This window comes from Neofelis nebulosa, chromosome 6, assembly GCF_028018385.1.
Source record: "Neofelis nebulosa isolate mNeoNeb1 chromosome 6, mNeoNeb1.pri, whole genome shotgun sequence".
Classification (NCBI taxonomy): Eukaryota; Metazoa; Chordata; class Mammalia; order Carnivora; family Felidae; genus Neofelis; species Neofelis nebulosa.
The window spans coordinates 5272487-5290636 of record NC_080787.1 but is presented as its reverse complement, the minus strand read 5'-3'; the positions used below and the strand labels follow the sequence as shown (position 1 = coordinate 5290636).

Genomic DNA, 18150 nt, shown 5'->3' with positions numbered 1-18150 from the left:
TGCAAACACTTAATATTTTCACTTTTTAAATGTCTTCCATTCAGTAGTATCTTATTGAAGTTTTAATTTCCATTTTTCTGCTGACTTGAAGTTTGTCACCTTTTCATATGTTTCCTGCTCTTTCAGACATCTTTCTTTGCGGGGAAGTGACTACTCAATAGTTTTCCCCCCTTTTTTTTCTGGGTTTTTCTGGTTTGTTTATTATTTGTAGGAATTCCTTAAGTACTCTTGAAATGCATTATTTGTCAAAGTTGCTTTTAGTTTTGGCATTACTTAAAAAATAAGTGTAGCTTAAAAAAAGTGTAGCTTATGGTCAACTAAAACGCACGAACCTTGTTTTTATGAGGTGCTGTTAATCTCCAATATTGTGCTGGGCAGTTGATTTCTCCCAAGTCTAATGCACCCTCTGGTCAATAGCAATTTGGGATGTCAAGTTGATCAATGATCATAACTGATCAACTGATAGTTAGAAATCACATGCAAATGTAATCAGCACACATGTTATATGTTCCACCAAATCAGTTCAAATGTAGCAAGAAATGTCCACAGAGAGCCTAGACCCCAGAGCTAGGATTCTACTTGGGCTTGACTTATGTTTGTCTTATGGGTCGTCCTTTGTAAACCTAAGCCTTTCCTCAGTGATTACCACACTCCACAGGCCTTCACAGCGTGTCCGGCTAAAAAAAAATAAGCATACAAAGCCACAGAAACTCTACATTAAGGTTGCCTTTTAGACTTCAAAGTTTCATTTAGCCTCTTTATAAATTCAGGATACTTTAATACCTCTAGGACTTCTTGTAGATAATACTTACAGAATTACAGCAGATTAATGGTGTTTTTAATATCCTGAGATACTATTTCAGTGGGTGTATAGCCTTAAAAACTACAAGTAGGTAAAAGGTTCCCCCCCCCAAAAAAAAAAAAAAGTTTCCCTAGCATTCATTCACAATTTAGCCTCATATTCCTCTTCAATCCTTTTCTTTTCCCACTTTAAATATAATTTTTCTGGGACTCCCAGCTGGCTCACTTTGTACAACATGTGACTCCGGATCTGGGGGTTGTTTGAACCCCACATTAGACATAAAGATTACTAAAGAAATTTAAAAAAAAAGATTGTGTGATGATAAAATGAGTTAATATTTAAAAAAATAATATGATTTTTCCTTGTTGGAGAAGACGGAAGCAAATGGGTGTTAAATGGCATTGTTTTCTTCAGTCCAAGGTAATATTGTACCACTTTCCTGCTACGGTGGGTTTATCTCTCCCCGGTTCCTTTCTGCTGTAAGCTTTTTGCAAAGCATGTCCACACACACACCACAGGCAGTCTGTGGGGCCATCACGGCAGGATCAGAGCTGCAAAGGCAGGACTTCTGCTTGTTGACATCCTTGACATCAAGCTTCTCACGGCAGAGACTATTGAATTGTTCATTTTTATCCCAAATAACAGGAGGGGTGTGTGGAATTTAAAATACACCAATCTTGGTTTAGTTAATAAATGGTTTCTTCCTTGAAGAGGCTGAGGTCTAAATGAGATCACCCCTAGCTCAGGGGCATTAAAAATTTTATCTTAGAGAGAGAGTGCCCACATGCGAGTGGGGGAGGGGCAGAGAGGGAGAGGGAGACAGAGAATCTTAAGCAGGCTCCACACTCAGTGCAGAGCCTGACTTGGGGGCTCAATCCCATGACTGTGGGATCATGACCTGAGCTGAAATCAAAAGTTAGATACTTAACAGACAGAGCCACCCAGAAGCCCCACTCAGGGAAATTATGTGACGCTGGCTTCAGAACGCCTCGTGATCCCGGAGGTCTGTGCTCCTGAATTCCCCGCATTGCCTTTCTTCCCTCCCTTTCTCTTGTACTCCAGCTCTGTGTTCTGCCTTCATGCATTACTCTCTTCCCGTCTTCCAAAAGTCTTTATCATTAGATATTATTATTATTAGTGGTTTTGGAACACTTGGGATTTTTAGGAAAACCAACTGACACATATTGTTTATTTTCTCTCTGTGTTGACTCCCATATTGATCTAATGGGCACACTAATAACCCCCTGATGATTAGTGAGGATTAAATGTGATGTATTTGAAGATGGCTGGCACGTGGAAGGCAGCTTGTGAATGTCGATGTTCTTCTCTTCCTGCATGCTTCTTTCTCTCATCTTCTTACCCCCCTTCTTCTTGTTCTATCTTTCCTTATTCCCCCCTTCTCTGCCTTCCCCCCTTCCTATCTTCCAAGCCTAGACTCCCACAACACCTTCTGGCCCCATGGACTCTGTCTTCACCAGGATGTGAGCCAGAATGGACACCTGGGTCATGAGAGGCTGAGAACTCTGGGATCTGAGTGTTCCAGTGGTAGTCTACTGGCCCAGGGCAGCTAAGGCCCTGTGAGTAGGCAAAGCTCTTTCAGCCTCAATTTTTTTTACTCTTAACCTGGTTGCAATAGGGATAGGTCATACTTTCAGCTGGGAGTTCTGAAGTAAGCCTACCATGTTTTCTGTAGGATCTGGACTATTTGCTCTTCTCATGCAGGAGGCATGCTCCGAAGGTACTCACAAGCTTACCAGAGCTTCAGAGATCTGGGAAAGCAGAGTCTTTACTTGATCTGAACAGTGAAATCGGGCCCATAAAGAGTTTCCTTACCACTCAAGAGATAATTTCTACAAGGGGAGCAAAGGTTAATGTCATAGACGGTTAGGAACTAGTAACAACAGGTGAGGGGCCGGATGACATAGTTAGAGCCCTAAAGTAGGAATACAGAAATTGGGTTCCTTCCATTGCTATTAACCACATGATGTGGCATACACATAACTTTATCCCCTCTGAGCTTAAAATACATAATGTAAATGATAAATATAATTTATTGTGGACAGGCCAAATGTCATGCCTCATGCTCAGTGCTTTATATATGTGTGTTAATCGTATTTTTAATTTTCTGTGTTTCCTGATGCTTTGACATCTTGGGACCTCAGCAACCCTAGAGAAAGACTGTCCTTGTCCCTGCGGGCTAATCAATTCCCAGAGGTAGGAAACAACCCCATGCCTTTTCTGTGCAAACCAACCAGTCCAGAATCCAGGCTCCAAATGTTTGCCTTAATCAAGCCCTTATGCCCTGGTCCACTATCCTGCCCTCATCACCCCAAGGCCAGACACCAGATAGCCAGGGACAGCCCCCAAACTTATCCAAACTGCCCAGTGCTTAAGCCTGTCTCCCTGTCTCACACACTCCTTCCCACAGAGACCACAGTAAAGTCTCTAGCCCACATCCACCTCCCCCTTCTCTGCCTCTTGACTGACCTGGCGCTTCCCCTCTCCCCTTTGTGACAGGCCACAGCTTCTGTTTCCCGGGATCTGTGAGTATATAAACTTCCCCTTTCCTGACAGTCAAGTCCCCTTCTGTGTGTTCCCAGACTGGTCTAAAACAACCCAGGGCGTACTTTGGAACAACATATTAATGTTTCATCTCATGAGGCAGGAATTATTATCATGCAGTGGTGTGGGACTGAAGGCCGGAGTGTCTGTGGGCAATGGCAGAGGGAGATCTCTGCATGACTGTTCTGAGGGGCTCTGGGGTTTTTGAGGCCCAATTTGGTGTCCTTGCTCGATTATTCTCAGATTAGAAGCCCCAAGAAGAGCTCAGAATTCTAGAGAGAGAAATGGTTTCTGTCTTCAAAAAAAGCCTTCAAAGCCTCCCGACCCACCAGCCCCAGCTGGGCCCAGAATCAGCTGTACTTGGGATTGGGACTTCAGCTCCAGAAAGCGCCCAGAGGAGACAGGGGGACAGAAGGGACTGGGTCCAGCAGGCACACAGAGCAGGAGGGTTTCAGCCATGTCAGCTGCTCCCGGTTTGCCTTGTATCACTCTCTCAGAGCCCCTAAATGCAGCCTTCACCAACTGGTAAAAAATAAACAATGAAAACTGTAATAAATAAAAGTTGTCTATTGGATTCGCAGGCTGCTGTGGAGTAAAAAGGAAAGGGCTTATTGTAAGTGAGGGGAGCAGGTTGTATTCTCCAACCCCCTGTTTTATCATCGTGTGTAACATACGCTTACAGTCAATCTCTTTGTGTATTCAGGCCTGGTACATTAACATCGATTAGATCTTACGAGCCTTTATATTGTGATAGATCTATATAATCTAACAACTTACCTTCATATATCATCACATCATCTGAGAATAACGACACTTTTCTTTCTTCCTTTCCAGTCATTTAACCTTTTATTCCTTGTGTGGGCATGACTGCCCAAGGCGATGAATGAGGCACACAGAGATCCATAATCTTCAATAGAAATGATTATAGCTGGTATCCTTGATTAGTTACCAAGCTCAAACAGAATGTTCTCATTATTCTACATACGTTCGATATTTCACATTTAAGGTGATGTTGACTATACTTTCTGAAAGATGCCAGGTTAGAGAAGTTGCCTTCTATTGCTAGGCTGCTTGGAGTTTTGATCATGACTGAATGCTGAATTTTATCAAGTACTTTTTTTGTCTCTATTGAGGTGATCGCAGGGTTTACTTCATTCTTTTTTTGGGGGAGGGGGGTTTTTCATTCTTAATGTGCAAATTGGAATGATTGATTGACTGATTTTTAAAATTTACATCCAAATTAGTTAGCATATAGTGAAACAATGATTTCAAGAGTAGATTCCTTAGCGCTCCTTACCCATTTAGCCCATCCCCCCTCCCACAACCCCTCCAGCAGCCCTCAGTTCGTTCTCCATATTTATGAGTCTCTTCTGTTTTGTCCTCCTCCCTGTTGTTATATTATTTTTGTTTCCCTTCCCTTATGTTCATCTGTTTTGTCTCTTGAAGTCCTCAAATGAGTGAAATCATATGATATTTGTCTTTCTCTGACTGACTAATTTCGCTTAGCATAATACCCTCCAGTTCCATCCACCTTGTTGCAAATGGCAAGATTTCATTCTTTCTGATTGCCGAGTAATACTCCATTGTATATATATACCACATCTTCTTTACCCATTTATGCATCGATGGACATTTGGGCTCTTTCCATACTTTGGCTATTGTTGATAGAGCTGCTATAAACATGGGGGTGCATGTGTCCCTTTGAAACAGCACACTTGTATCCCTTGGATAAATCCCTAGTAGTGCAATTGCTGGGTCATAGGGTAGTTCTATTTTTAGTTTTTTGAGGAACCTCCATAGTGTTTTCCAGAGTGGCTGCACCAGTTTGCATTCCCAGGAATGATTTATTTTTTAATGATAAACTAACCTTGTAATCTTGGTATAAACTTAAGACCAAAATCACTTACAATTTTAAACATGACTGTGTTCAGTTCCTTAACTTTCATTATAATTTGTATCTATGTTCAAGAGGGAGACTGACTGATGATCTTCCTTTCTCATAATGTCCCCATCAGGTTAGGTATGAAGGTAATACCAGCCTTGGTTGGGCAGTTTCTTTTTAAGACGTTAAATACGGACCTACCATATGGCCCAGCCACTCCACTGCTAGGTATTTATTCAGGAAAACTGAAAGAGTATATCCACACTAAGGCTTATATACAACTGTTCATAGCGGCTTTATTCGTAACTGGAGATATCCACCAACAGGCAGATGTGGTATGTCCATAGAACAGAATACTATCCAGCAATAAAAAGAAGTGAATTATTGATACAAGCATCATGGATGAGTCTCAAAATAATGATGTGAGTGAAAGAGTAAAGAGAGCCCATATTGTAGGATTTCATTTACATAAATTCCAGATAACTACAAGTTATAATGTATAACTTGTATAAGCTATAAGTTATAATGTTTCATAAAACTACAAACATACTGACAGGAAGCAGTGGGTGTGGGAGGGGACAGGGGTTACAAAAGGGCACTGATGGACACTTTTGGGGGTGTGGCCTGTGTTCATTACCTTTATTGTAGTGATGGCTTCTTGAGCTATACCTATGTCAAACTCATACATATGTTTAAATATATGCAGTTGATTCTAAGCAAACTATACCTTATAAAGCCATTTAAGATGTACATTAACTAAATAAAATAAAATGTACATTACCTGGAAGACAATCTCATTATGGCTTTCTGCAAAAGTAATTGTGGGTCTCCTTCCCTACATTGTGGAAGTGTCCCCTCCCCGGGCCCTGGGCTCGCCCCGCAGCAGGAGCTGACCCGCGCGGCCCACCAGGAGCGTCGGGCTCGGCTGAGTTGGGGCTGCTGCCCCGCATCCCGGAGGCGGCGGGACGGACGGTGGGCTCACCCCAGGACAGGTGGGCGGGAGAGGGGTGAAGAGCGAGCACGCGGAGGCGGGGGGCCCTGGCTGTGATCTCCACCCCGGGTGTGACATTTACTGTTACAATGAGGGGAGAGGGGGGAGGTCAGCGCTGGGGCCCCTCCGGGTGCAGACGGGTTTGGTCCAGGGTCGGCCAGCCTGTGGCCACACCCGCGTCCGCGTTCCTGCAGGATGTGCTGGAGGCGGGCAGTTCTCTTCCCCGACGGGGACCGTGTGGGGAGGGTCGAGGGGACCCGGGCCCAGGCCCTGCTCTGCCTCAGAAGAGCTATGTCTGGTCAGATTGATTTCTTCTTTGAATAGTTTAAAGAAGTCCTCGGTAAGCCTCGGGACACGGAATTTTCTAGGTAGGACTTTTGACAACTAATTCAAAATATTTCATCGTTTAAGAATATTCACATTTGATATTCCTTCTCGAACCTCCCTTGACACGTCATGCTGTTCTAACATTTCGTCCACTTCGTCTAAATACTCAGGTGTATTTGCCCAGATACACTTCACTTCCGCGGTAGCTGCTCCGTGTTGGTCCCGGTTCGCTGGGCTCCCCTTCCCTGCAGGTCGGGAGTCTCCGCGCTGGGTCCAGGGCACCGGGACAGGTGCACCTGCCGAGCCCAGGTGCGCAGATCTGCAGGTGGTCCAGCGGCCATGGGGGGAGGGGGGCATCAGTCCGACTCAGCGGGAGTCACCACCTCGGATCTAAGGTGTGAGGGGTCCTCCTTTCGAAAGAGACAACATTTAAACTGACGTAAGAGACAAGTCGCGCAAGATAACAGGTTTTCTGTGCGTCTGCTCTTAAGTCACTGAGCGCGGCCGCCCGCCACCGGGAAGGGAAGGGGGAGGACGGTCCGGACCTAGGTGACCTACAGGGACCCGTGCTACAGGGTCGGGAGAGCAGAGCTCCTCAGCCTCCGAGCCCCGCTGCGCTTCCCCGCCCCCGTGCACCTGCCCGGCACGGTGGGGGGGGGGGGGGGGGGCCGCTCGCGTGCGTCCCCGCACAACTGTGCACCTGAGACGCACTGTCGCACGTCCTTCCAGCGACTGAGGGGTCGGAGAGAGATGTGAGAGTGAAAAAGGGAACAGCAACCACGAAGGGATTCGAACCCTCAATCTTCTGATCCGAAGTCAGACGCCTTATCCATTAGGCCACGTGGCCCCACGGCGTCTTTGTCGCAAAAGCTACTACAAGTGTTGCGAATCTAGACTCTGGCTTGTCCGTGCGTTGCTCTCTAAGGTGATGGCGCCCTCTCGGTTAACCCCGGTTCGGAGGCAGCGCGGTTGACATTCACAAACGCAGCATGATCCACCTGCTGACAAGCTGTGACTTCCTCCTCGCCTCTGCCTTCACCCGGACCCCGCACCTCCCTCGTGCAGCTCAGCCAGCTGCTTCCAACGGTAAAGACGGGAGAAAAGGACTGAAAGTCCCTCTGTGATCAGGGCCACAGGCTCCCAGGTCACCTTGAGAGGTCAGAAAGGAGACGCCCTGGGAGTAAAGGAAAATCACCAGGAGTGGGACAGAGAGCCCCTCCTGCGACGGCTCAGCTCAGCCCCAACCCCGCTGGGACAGCCTCAGGTAGGGCGGGATCCAGGGCCTCCTCGGCCTGCTCTCCTGGAAGCCGTGCAGGATGGAGACGCCACAGCTTCCCCCGACCTTTGTATGAGGCCCCAGAAGGTCCCAGACACCGTGCACGACCGAGAAATGTCCGTCCTGTTTGGAGCCACACAGCGGAATAGCCCCAAATCGTTCAACGAACGGAATAAATAGTCCATTTTTTCCCAGAGAGAAAACCCCAAACCCAGATATTTTCATCTGGAGGTTCTACAAAATATTCCAAGGAGAATAATTTCAACTGGACACAAAGCACTTACAAACATAGTCCCAGAGGGAAGCTTTCCATCTCATTTTATACGACCGACCTCATCCTGATGTCAAAGCCAGGCCAAGACAGGTGAGAAAGGAAAATCACCGGCGAATCTCAGTCATGGATGTAAAGGCAAATATCCCTTAAAGAAAAAAAAAAAAAAAAAGCAAACTAGATCCAACAGTGCTTAAAAATTGTGACAAGCGTGGGTTTATACCAAAAATTGAAAGTCAATCTAGCATTAAAAAAAGTTTTTATGATTCAGCACATCCAGAAATTAAAAGAAAAAAGTTATGTGCACCTTAGTACAAGCAGAAAAAGCATGTAAATTAAAAAGGTGTAATGACTAGAAAGGAAGAAACAAAGTCTCTCCCCCCCCCTTTTTTTTTAACAGATTGTGTGCTTGTGTAAAAGATCAACTAAACAAACAAAAATAAACTATTATAACTAGCAAAAGAATTTTAACACATTTTCCTGATAGCTATAAAAATTTACAAAAGCAATTGCATGCAACAAAGAAAAATCTAGATACCACACAAAACAAGAGAGTCACATGATAATATTTCAGTAATAAGGAAATACCCAAAAACAAATATAGCATGGTTTCATGTATAGAAACTACAAACTAAACATACTAAATAATCTATTTTTTTATGGATACATGTGTAGTAGTATATAAAAGCAAGAGAATGATTATCACAAGTATTATTATACTGGTTATTTCAGAGTGAGAGAGAGAGATAAAATGGAAATATTCTTTCTTAATTAGTGGCTTTTCTTTTTTAATTGAAGTATAAAAAGCATGTGGGAAAGTGCTCAAACATACATGTAAAAACCTCTTTGATCCTGGCTGCAGCAACTTCTTACTCAACATGTCTCCAGAGGCAAGGGAAACAAAAGCAAAAATGAACTATTGGGACCTCATCAAAATAAAAAGCTTCTGCACAGCAAAGGAAACAATCAGCAAAACTAAAAGGCAACCGACAGAATGGGAGAAGATATTTGCAAACGACTTATCAGAGAAAGGGTTAGTATCCAAAATCTATAAAGAACTTATCAAACTCAACACCCAAAAAACAAATAATCCAGTGAAGAAAAGGGCAAAAGACATGAATAGCCGCTTTTCCAAAGAAGACATCCAGATGGCCAACCGACACATGAAAAAATGCTCAACATCACTCATCATCAGGGAAATACAAATCAAAACCACAATGAGATACCACCTGACACCTGTCAGAATGGCTCACATTAACAACTCAGGCAACAACAGATGTTGGCAAGGATGCGGAGAAAGAGGAATCCTTTTGCACTGCTGGTGAGAATGCAAACTGGGGCAGCCACTCTGGAAAACAGTATGGAGGTTCCTCAAAAAACTAGAAACAGAACTACCCTATGACCCAGCAATTGCACTACTAGGCATTTATCCACGGGATACAGGTGTGCTGTTTCGAAGGGACACAGGCACCCCCATGTTTATAGCAGCACTAGCAACAATAGCCAAAGTATGGAAAGAGCCCAAATGTCCACTGATGGATGAATGGATAAAGAAGATGTGGTATATATATACAATGGAGTATTACTCAGCAATAAAAAAGAATAAAATCTTGCCATTAGGTGGATGGAACTGGAGGGTATTATGCTAAGCGAAATTAGTCAGTCAGAGAAACACAAAAATCATATGACTTCGCTCATATGAGGACTTTAAGAGACAAAACAGATGAACATAAGGGAAAGAAACAAAAATAATATAAAAACAGGGAGGGGGACAAAACAAAAGAGACTCATAAATATGGAGAACGAACTGAGGGTTGCCGGAGGGGTTGTGGGAGGGGGGATGGGCTAAATGGGTATGGGGCACTAAGGAATCTACTCCTGCAATCATTGTTGCACTATATGTTAACAAACTTGGATGTAAATTAAAAAAATAGATAAATAATTTTAAAAACTGGTAAATTACATGTAATATGTTTTTTATATTCGTGTTACCAGAGTAGTGTACCAGTTAAGAGCATAGACACTGAAGTTGGATTATCTGATTCTTAATATTATTCTGAGCTAAATAAATTGCTTAATCCAAAAAAAACCACAACAACATACATGTATACAGATCACTGAATGTTTACAAAGAGAACATATCTCTGAATCTTCACCCAGATCTTTTGTTCCAATTTATTGCCACTATTTCCATCAAATGAAACCCAGAACTCAGTTTTGTCCCTTGGGCTATGTCAAGAAATAGAACCTCACCAGAAGCTCTCCTCATGCACCTCGTAACCACTCTCTTCATAAGGGTCACCACTCTCTTCTGACACTTTTCAGTATCGCACATTTTAATCATTTATGTAAGTAGAATTATACAGGATGTGCTCTTTTATGCCTGGCTTCTCCTGTTGTTGCAGTTAACAATGTTCTTTTTTGCTGAATGGCATGAGTATGTCACAATTTATTGGTCCGTTCTGTTCATGATGGACGTTTGGGTTGTTTCCAGTTTGGGGATATCATGCACAGGGCTATTAAGGACACTCTTGTAAATGTGTTTTGTGGGTGGACCTGTGCACAAATTTCTCTTGGGTATCGTAGCTAGGAGTTTGACTGTTACTGAAGTTTGCTGATCGCTTTCAAGACCCATCACTCCCTCACATCTAAACCAGCTCATAAGAGAGTGCAGAAGCTCCCTCTCTTGGCTCCAGTGGGAAGGTCAAACCACACTAGCCCCGGCTCCCCAGGTCCACCCCTCCTGCTCTCTCAAGCCATTCTTGGACCTGCCTGGGAGCCTTGTCTGCCCTCCCCAGAAAGCCTCATAATGTGAGTAGACATTTTCATAGCTTCCTGGTGCACCTATAGCGTTATCAGTCTTGTGATTTAAGCCACAGGCAGGGGGTGGGGGAGACCACTTGCTTTCAGCTGAATGACGGCAGGACAGGTATGTACTTGGGAGTGGGCTTGCTGGGTCACTACAGGAATGTTGAGCTTCACTACAAATACTGCTGCAAGCAGCACGTGTGATTTGCATCCTTCTGTAATTACATAAAGGAGCAATGGACAAGTTGAAAAGGGGCAAGGATGAAACAGGACAAACTAGACAAAAAGGTAGACGAGCGACAACCTTCCACAGCCCAGCAAAGCAACTGTTAAACACGGGACTTGATTTCCACACCGTGGGAATGCCAGTGTCGCTGAGGGCACTGGAATTTCTACTCACTCCCTCGAGGATGGATCCTCTCACTACAGTGATTGTTCCTCTGAGGGCCCAGTCCCTGCCGTGGTGGTGTCTCAGAGCACACAGCACAGGTAACAGAGCTCACGGCAGCAGTCTTCGCTGGAAGCTGGCCCGTAGTAAGAGCTGAGAAAGCTGCTTAGGTGGCGGTTGATTTGGAAGGATGGGGAAGTGACCTTGCATTGGTAGGAATTGAGTGGACAATCCAAATGCATACTTCAATTAATTGCCCCAGTTTGAAAGAATTGAAGCCCCTGACCAGTATTTATAGTGGGGGATGTGAGGATTAGGTTGTCAACTCTGCGTTCTTACAAAATACATTCTTGCATCTTTTAGAAGTAAAACTACTTCTTGCGTGCATGTCTCCAACACGGTAGAGGCCTAAAGGACCCCACGTCCCGGGTTACGCTCCAGTCTCTTTGAGGACATCAGTTTCAATCTACCGCTGCCAATATTCTTGTGCACTTTGTGTAATTAAAGCAATTACTTTCTCAGATAAAAATTGGTCGTTCAGAAAGACAGAAGGGAGTTCAGTTTGAGGTAATTGGCTTGGTGGTACAGAATTCTTAACATAAGTAACATCGTTAAGTAGATGAGCATTTTAGTGAAATTGCTAAAAGTCTTTCAGAAAGAACTTGTGGCAATTGTGGTCAAGGTTGAGGAGAGAGAAATGTTAACGTCTTTTTCTCCTTCATACCAAAGAGCAAACAGAACAATGACTAAACAAACAAAAATCAGACCAGAACCTCCAAGCACCAAGGCACGACTACAAATGGTGTAACATATGCATGATGGAAATACAGGAAAGGAGAGAGAAGGTAATGGGAGACATTTTTGATATAACAATGACTGAGAATTCCTCCCAAATTAATTTCAGACACCAAATCACAGATCCAGAAAGCACCAAGCATAAAAAATGCCCTCCCCCACAACAAACCAAAAAAACCAAACCCACAAACCCACAAAAAACAAGAAAACACCAAAAAACCCCAAACAAGCAGAAAAAAACCCACCACCTAAAATCAAACCAAAATAAACAACAACAGCAGAAAAAAACACTATACCTACACATCTTATCTTTTTAAAAAAAAATTGTAATGTTTATTTTTGAGAGAGAGAGAGAGAGAGAGAGAGAGAGGGAGAGACAGCATAAGAGAAAGAGGGGACACAGAATCCGAAGCAGGCTCCAGGTTCTGAGCTGTTAGCACAGAGCCTCACACTGGGCTCAAACTCAGGGACCATAAGATCATGACCTGAGCTGAAGTCAAGGCTCAACCGACTGAGGCACCTAGGCATCCCTCTACACATATCATCTTAAAACTACAGAAAGAAGGAAGGAAGGAAGGAAGGAAGGAAGGAAGGAAGGAAGGAAGGAAGGAAGGAAGGAAGGGAAAATAAGAAAAAATTCTGAAAGAAGTCAGAGGAAAATGCATCTTATCGACAGAGGAACAAAGGTAAGAATTATATCCGATTTCTCCTCAAAAACTATACAAACAAGAAATACTTAACATGCTGAGATAAAAAAACCTCACCAAACTAGAATTCTGTAATCTACAAACTTATTCTTCAAAAGTGAAGGAGAAATGAAGACATTCTCAGATAAACAAAAATTAAACAAATTTGTGGCCAGTAGACCTGTTTTGCAAGAATTGTTAAAAGAGTTTTTTTAAAGAGAAGAAGAATAACAATATAGGTCAGAAACTCAGATCTACACTAGAAAAGGGAGAGCATTCAAGAAGGAACACGTCAGGGTAAAATAAAAACTTTTGTTTTTCTTATTCTTAATCTAACAAATAACTGTTTGGTTCAAAATAACAATAGCAACAATGTATTCAGTTATCTATGCTCCTTTATATATCTCATGTATATATATATGCTTATGTTTGCTTATTGATAAGTGAATGGCAGGAATGATACAAGGGACATGAGGAGGGTACCAGGAATGTTTTGTTATTATAAGGTACTCACGTTACCCATGACAAGTATTGCATTATTTGAAAATGGACATTAGCTGTAAATATATATTGCAAACTCTGGGGCAACCACTAAAAACAAGTTTGTAAACAAAAAGAAGCATAGTCAATATGCTAAGAAAGGAGAGAAAATGGAATCATATAAAATGCTCAATTAAAACCACAAAGGGCAGAAAAAGAGGGAAGCCTTTGGCCAAATACAACACCCATTCTCAGTAAACTATGAATAGAGGGGAACTTTCTCACCCTTATAAGGAATATATATAAGAAACCTACAGATAACATCACACTTGTGGTAAGAAAGAGGAAGCTTCGCCATGAAGATCAGGTACAAGGCAGGGATGTCCTCACTACTCCTTCTCAACATTGTATTAGAAGTCCTTGCTGGGGCGCCTGGGTGGCGCAGTCGGTTAAGCGTCCGACTTCAGCCAGGTCACGATCTTGCGGTCCGTGAGTTCGAGCCCCGCGTCAGGCTCTGGGCTGATGGCTTGGAGCCTGCTTCCGATTCTGTGTCTCCCTCTCTCTCTGCCCCTCCCCCGTTCATGCTCTGTCTCTCTCTGTCCCAAAAATAAATTAAAAAAAAAAAAAAAAAAGAAGTCCTTGCTAATGCAATAAGACAAGTAAAGCAAATAAAAGGTATACAGATTGGGAAGGAGAAATAAAGCTGTCTTTGTTCTCAGATGACATGATCATCTGTGTAGAAAATCCAGAAGAATTCACAAAAAAAAAAAAAAAAAGAGGAAAACCCTCTGGAATGAATAAGTGATGCTAGTAAGGTCAAAGATACAAGATTAATTTACGAAAGTAAATTGCTCTCCTATATGCCAGCAATGAAAGTGGAATCTGAAACTAAAAACACAACATTTTTAGCACCCAAAAAAAGAAATATAAATATGTAAAGACCTATACAAGGATAATTGCAACACTCTAATGAATGAAATCAAAGGAAAGTTGGTTAAATGGGGAAATAGTTCATGTTCATGGACAGGAACAGTCAATATTGTCAAGATGCCAGATCTTCCCAACTTCATCTATAGATTCAGTGCAATCTCAGTCAAAATCCCAGCAAGTTATTTTGTGGATGTTGATAAAACGATTCTAAAGTTTATATGCAGAGGCAAAAGACCCAGAATAGCCAACACAGTGTTGGAGAAGAGCAAAGAGAGGGTTGACGCTGCTGACCTCAAACTTTCTGCAAAGCCACAGTCATCCAGACGGTGTGCTGCAGTCATCAGGATAGACAGACCGACCAATGGAACAGAACGGAGTCTAGAAATAGACATGCACAAATAAAGTCAACTGATTTGTGGCAGAGGAGCAAATGCAGTTCAATGGAGCAAAGACAGATGCTGTTAGAGCAACTGGACATCCACATGAAATGTGATCTAGACACAGACTTTACACCCTTAACAAAAATGACCCCAAATGGATCACAGACCCAAATGTAAAATGCAAAACTACAACCCCCCTAGAAGATAACTGATGACCTTAGGTCTGGCAGTAATTTTTTAGATATGACACCAAATGCATGATCCACAAAAGAAATAATTGATAAGCTGGATTTTATTAAAATTAAAATCTTTCATTTTGCAAAAAAAACAATGTTGAGAGAAGACAAGTTATAGAGTGGAAAAAATTTTAAAAATACATATCTGATAAAGAACTGATACTCAAAATAAACAAAGGGCCCTTAAAACTCAAAAACAAAAGAAAAACTGTTTAAAAATAGATCAAAGAGGGGCGGCCTGGCTGGCTCAGTCAGTCACGGTTCATGGGTTTGAGCCCCACGTGGGGCTCTGTGCTGACAACTTAGAGCTTGGAGCCTGCTTCAGATTCTGTGCCTCCCTCTCTTTCTGTCCCTCCCCTGCTCACGCTGTCTCTCTCTCTCTCTCTCTCTCAAAAATACATAAACATTAAAACCTTTTAAAAATTAATAAAAAATAAATGGAAGAAAAGACACCTCACTAAGGAGATATTCAGATGGAAAATTAGCATAGAAAAGATGCTCCACATAATACATCATTGTGTAAATGCAAATTAAGGCGGCAACGAGCTACTACTATATACCAATTAGCAGGATCCAAATCCAGGACACTGACAACACCAGATGCTGGCGTGGATGTGGAGTCGCAACAACGCTCATTCATCCCTGGTGGGAATGCAAGGTGGCACAGCCACTTCAGAAGACAGTTTGTTGGATTCTAACAAGAGTAAACACACTCTCACCACATGATCTAGCAATCACACTCATTGTTATTTACCCAAAGGAGTTGAAAACTTATGTCCACACAAAAAGCTGCATACAGGTGTTGATAGCAACTTGACTCATAATTTCCCAAACTTGGAAGCAATCAAGATGTCCTTCAGTAGGTGATTGGAAAAATTAACTATGGTTCATCCAGACAATGGAGTATTATTCAGAGATAAAAAAGAATGATCTATCAAGCCATGAAAAGACATCAAAAAACCTTAAGTGCCGTTACTAAATGAAAGAAGTCAATCTTAAAAGTCTGTGTACTGGGGCACCTGGGTGGCTCAGTCGGTTGAGTGTCGGACTTCGGCTCAGGTCATGATCTCATGGCTCATGAGTTTGAGCCCCGCGGCGGGCTCTGTGCTGATATCTCAGAGTCTGGAGCCTGCTTGAGATTCTCCCTATGTGTCCCTATGTTTCCCTATGCTATGTGTCTCCCTCTCTCTCTGCCCCAACCCAAACCCACTCACATTCTGTCTCTCTCTCAAAAATAAATAAAAATAGAAAAAAAAGTCTGTGTACTGTATGATCCGGATGACACGACACTCTGCAAGAGGCAAAAACTATGGAGGCAGGAAAGAGTTCAGTGGCTGCCATGGTTTCATGGTAGAGTGGAGGAATGGATAGGGGAAGGACCAGGAATTTTTAGGACAGTGCAATTATTCTGTAGGACACCATAATGATGGACACATGTCATATTCGTCCAAACCCATAGAATGTACAAGAGTGAATTGCAATGTAAATGATGAACTTTGAGTAATAACAAATGCATCACCCAGGTGGGGAGGCGTTGCATCTTATGGGAAATCTCTGTACCTTCCTTCAATTTTCCTGTGAACTTGAAATGGTTGTAAAAAAAAAAATAGTCTCAATTTTAATTTTGTAAAAAAAATTTTTTTTTAATGTTTATTTATTTTTGAGACAGAGAGAGACAGAGCATGAATGGGGGAGGGTCAGAGAGAGGGAGACACAGAATCCGAAACAGGCCCCAGGCTCTGAGCTGTCAGCACAGAGCCCGATGCGGGGCTCGAATTCACGGGGCTCGAATTCAAGGACGGCGAAATCATGACCTCAGCCGAAGTCGGCCGCTTAACCGACTGAGCCACCCAGGTGCCCCTGTAAAAAATATTTTTATTCAGTTTTGGGAGACAGAGAACTAGCAAGGGAGGGGCAGAGAGAGAGAAAGACACAGAATCCGAAACAGGCCCCAGGCTCTGAGGTGTCAGCACAGGGCCTGACGCGGGGCTCGAACTCACGGACCGCGAGATTGTGACCTGAGCCGAAGTTGGACGCTTCACCGACTGAGCCACCCAAGTGCCCCTGTAAAAAATGTTTTTATTCAGTTTTGGGAGACAGAGAACTAGCAAGGGAGGGGCAGAGAGAGAGAAAGACACAGAATCCGAAGCAGGCTCCAGGCTCTGAGCATGTCAGCACAGAGCCTGACGCAGAGCCCAAACTCACAGACTCCAAGATCATGACCTGAGCCAAAGTCAGGCGACCAACCGATTGAGCCACCCAGGAACCCCATGTAAAATAGTCTTAATTTTAAAAAGAGTACTTCTTCAGCACATTTTTTTCCTGACGTACTCTTGTCAATATGCAAAATCACTTGTTCTTCATAACATTCAAATTGGTGTTAAAATCAAAGTAGTAAAAACTCAGTCTTAAAATATGCTTGATAAGATTAATAATATTTTAAAGGGTAACATTTAAAGCCTACATGTCACTATTACTGTTTAAAATTATCTTATTCATATATAATAAAATACATAGAAATTAAGATATATCACACATCACTTTAATGTTTATTTATTTTTGAAGGAGAGAGAGAGAGACAGAGCATGGGTGGGGGAGGGGCAGAGAGAGAGGGAGACACAGAGTCCGAATGCAGGTTCCAGGCTCTGAGCTGTCAGCACAGAGCCTGAGGTGGGGCTCAAACCAACAAACTATGAGTTCATGACCTGAGCTGAGGTTCAGACGCTCAACTGGTGGAGCCACCCAAGTATCCCTCTATCTTTTAATATATAAGTATGGATACTCTCATTGATGACGTAGATAAAGCTATCACAAGTTTTGTTCTTAGGCACTTGTGGTTTATCTGACATCTTTTCCTCAGACTGCTCCCTCCAAGATCAGGCCACAGCTTCAGAGACCAATACAGTGCCTTTGGCATCACACCAGCTTGGATGCTACCCAGACAGCCAGTTGGTAACACCCAAGTATTACTCCTTCTTCTTCTAGTCCACGCATGGTGCTCAAAAGCAATGCCGGGGGCAGGGGGATGCTGGAAAAATTGATGCTCCATATTTTCTTAATTAACCCAAAAGTATTATATCAGCTGCCCAGTTCATTGAGCTCAGAGCATGTGGAGTACCGTCAGTTCATAGAGAGAAGGGAATGTGCCATCGACACGTATATTTTTCAGTGACCACGTCCATTCCAGGTTCAGCAGAAGTGTGCCTATATTCACGCACACCCCGTTTTCAGACCAGTTGAAGGTATGTCTGTATACAGGCTCACACCATAACTACCAACAAACTTATTTCTAAAAAGAGTTTATCTTTAGGTTTAAAATATTTTTGTCAGTTGGCA

At 42.9% G+C, this 18150-nt stretch overlaps 1 non-coding gene across 1 annotated transcript; it reads right to left on the bottom strand.

The window, feature by feature from the left end:
* Positions 1-7338: 7338 nt before the first annotated feature.
* Positions 7339-7411, bottom strand: TRNAR-UCG (transfer RNA arginine (anticodon UCG)). The gene has a single exon. It is a non-coding gene; the product is annotated as a tRNA-Arg (tRNA).
* Between the last annotated feature and the right edge of the window lie 10739 nt (positions 7412-18150).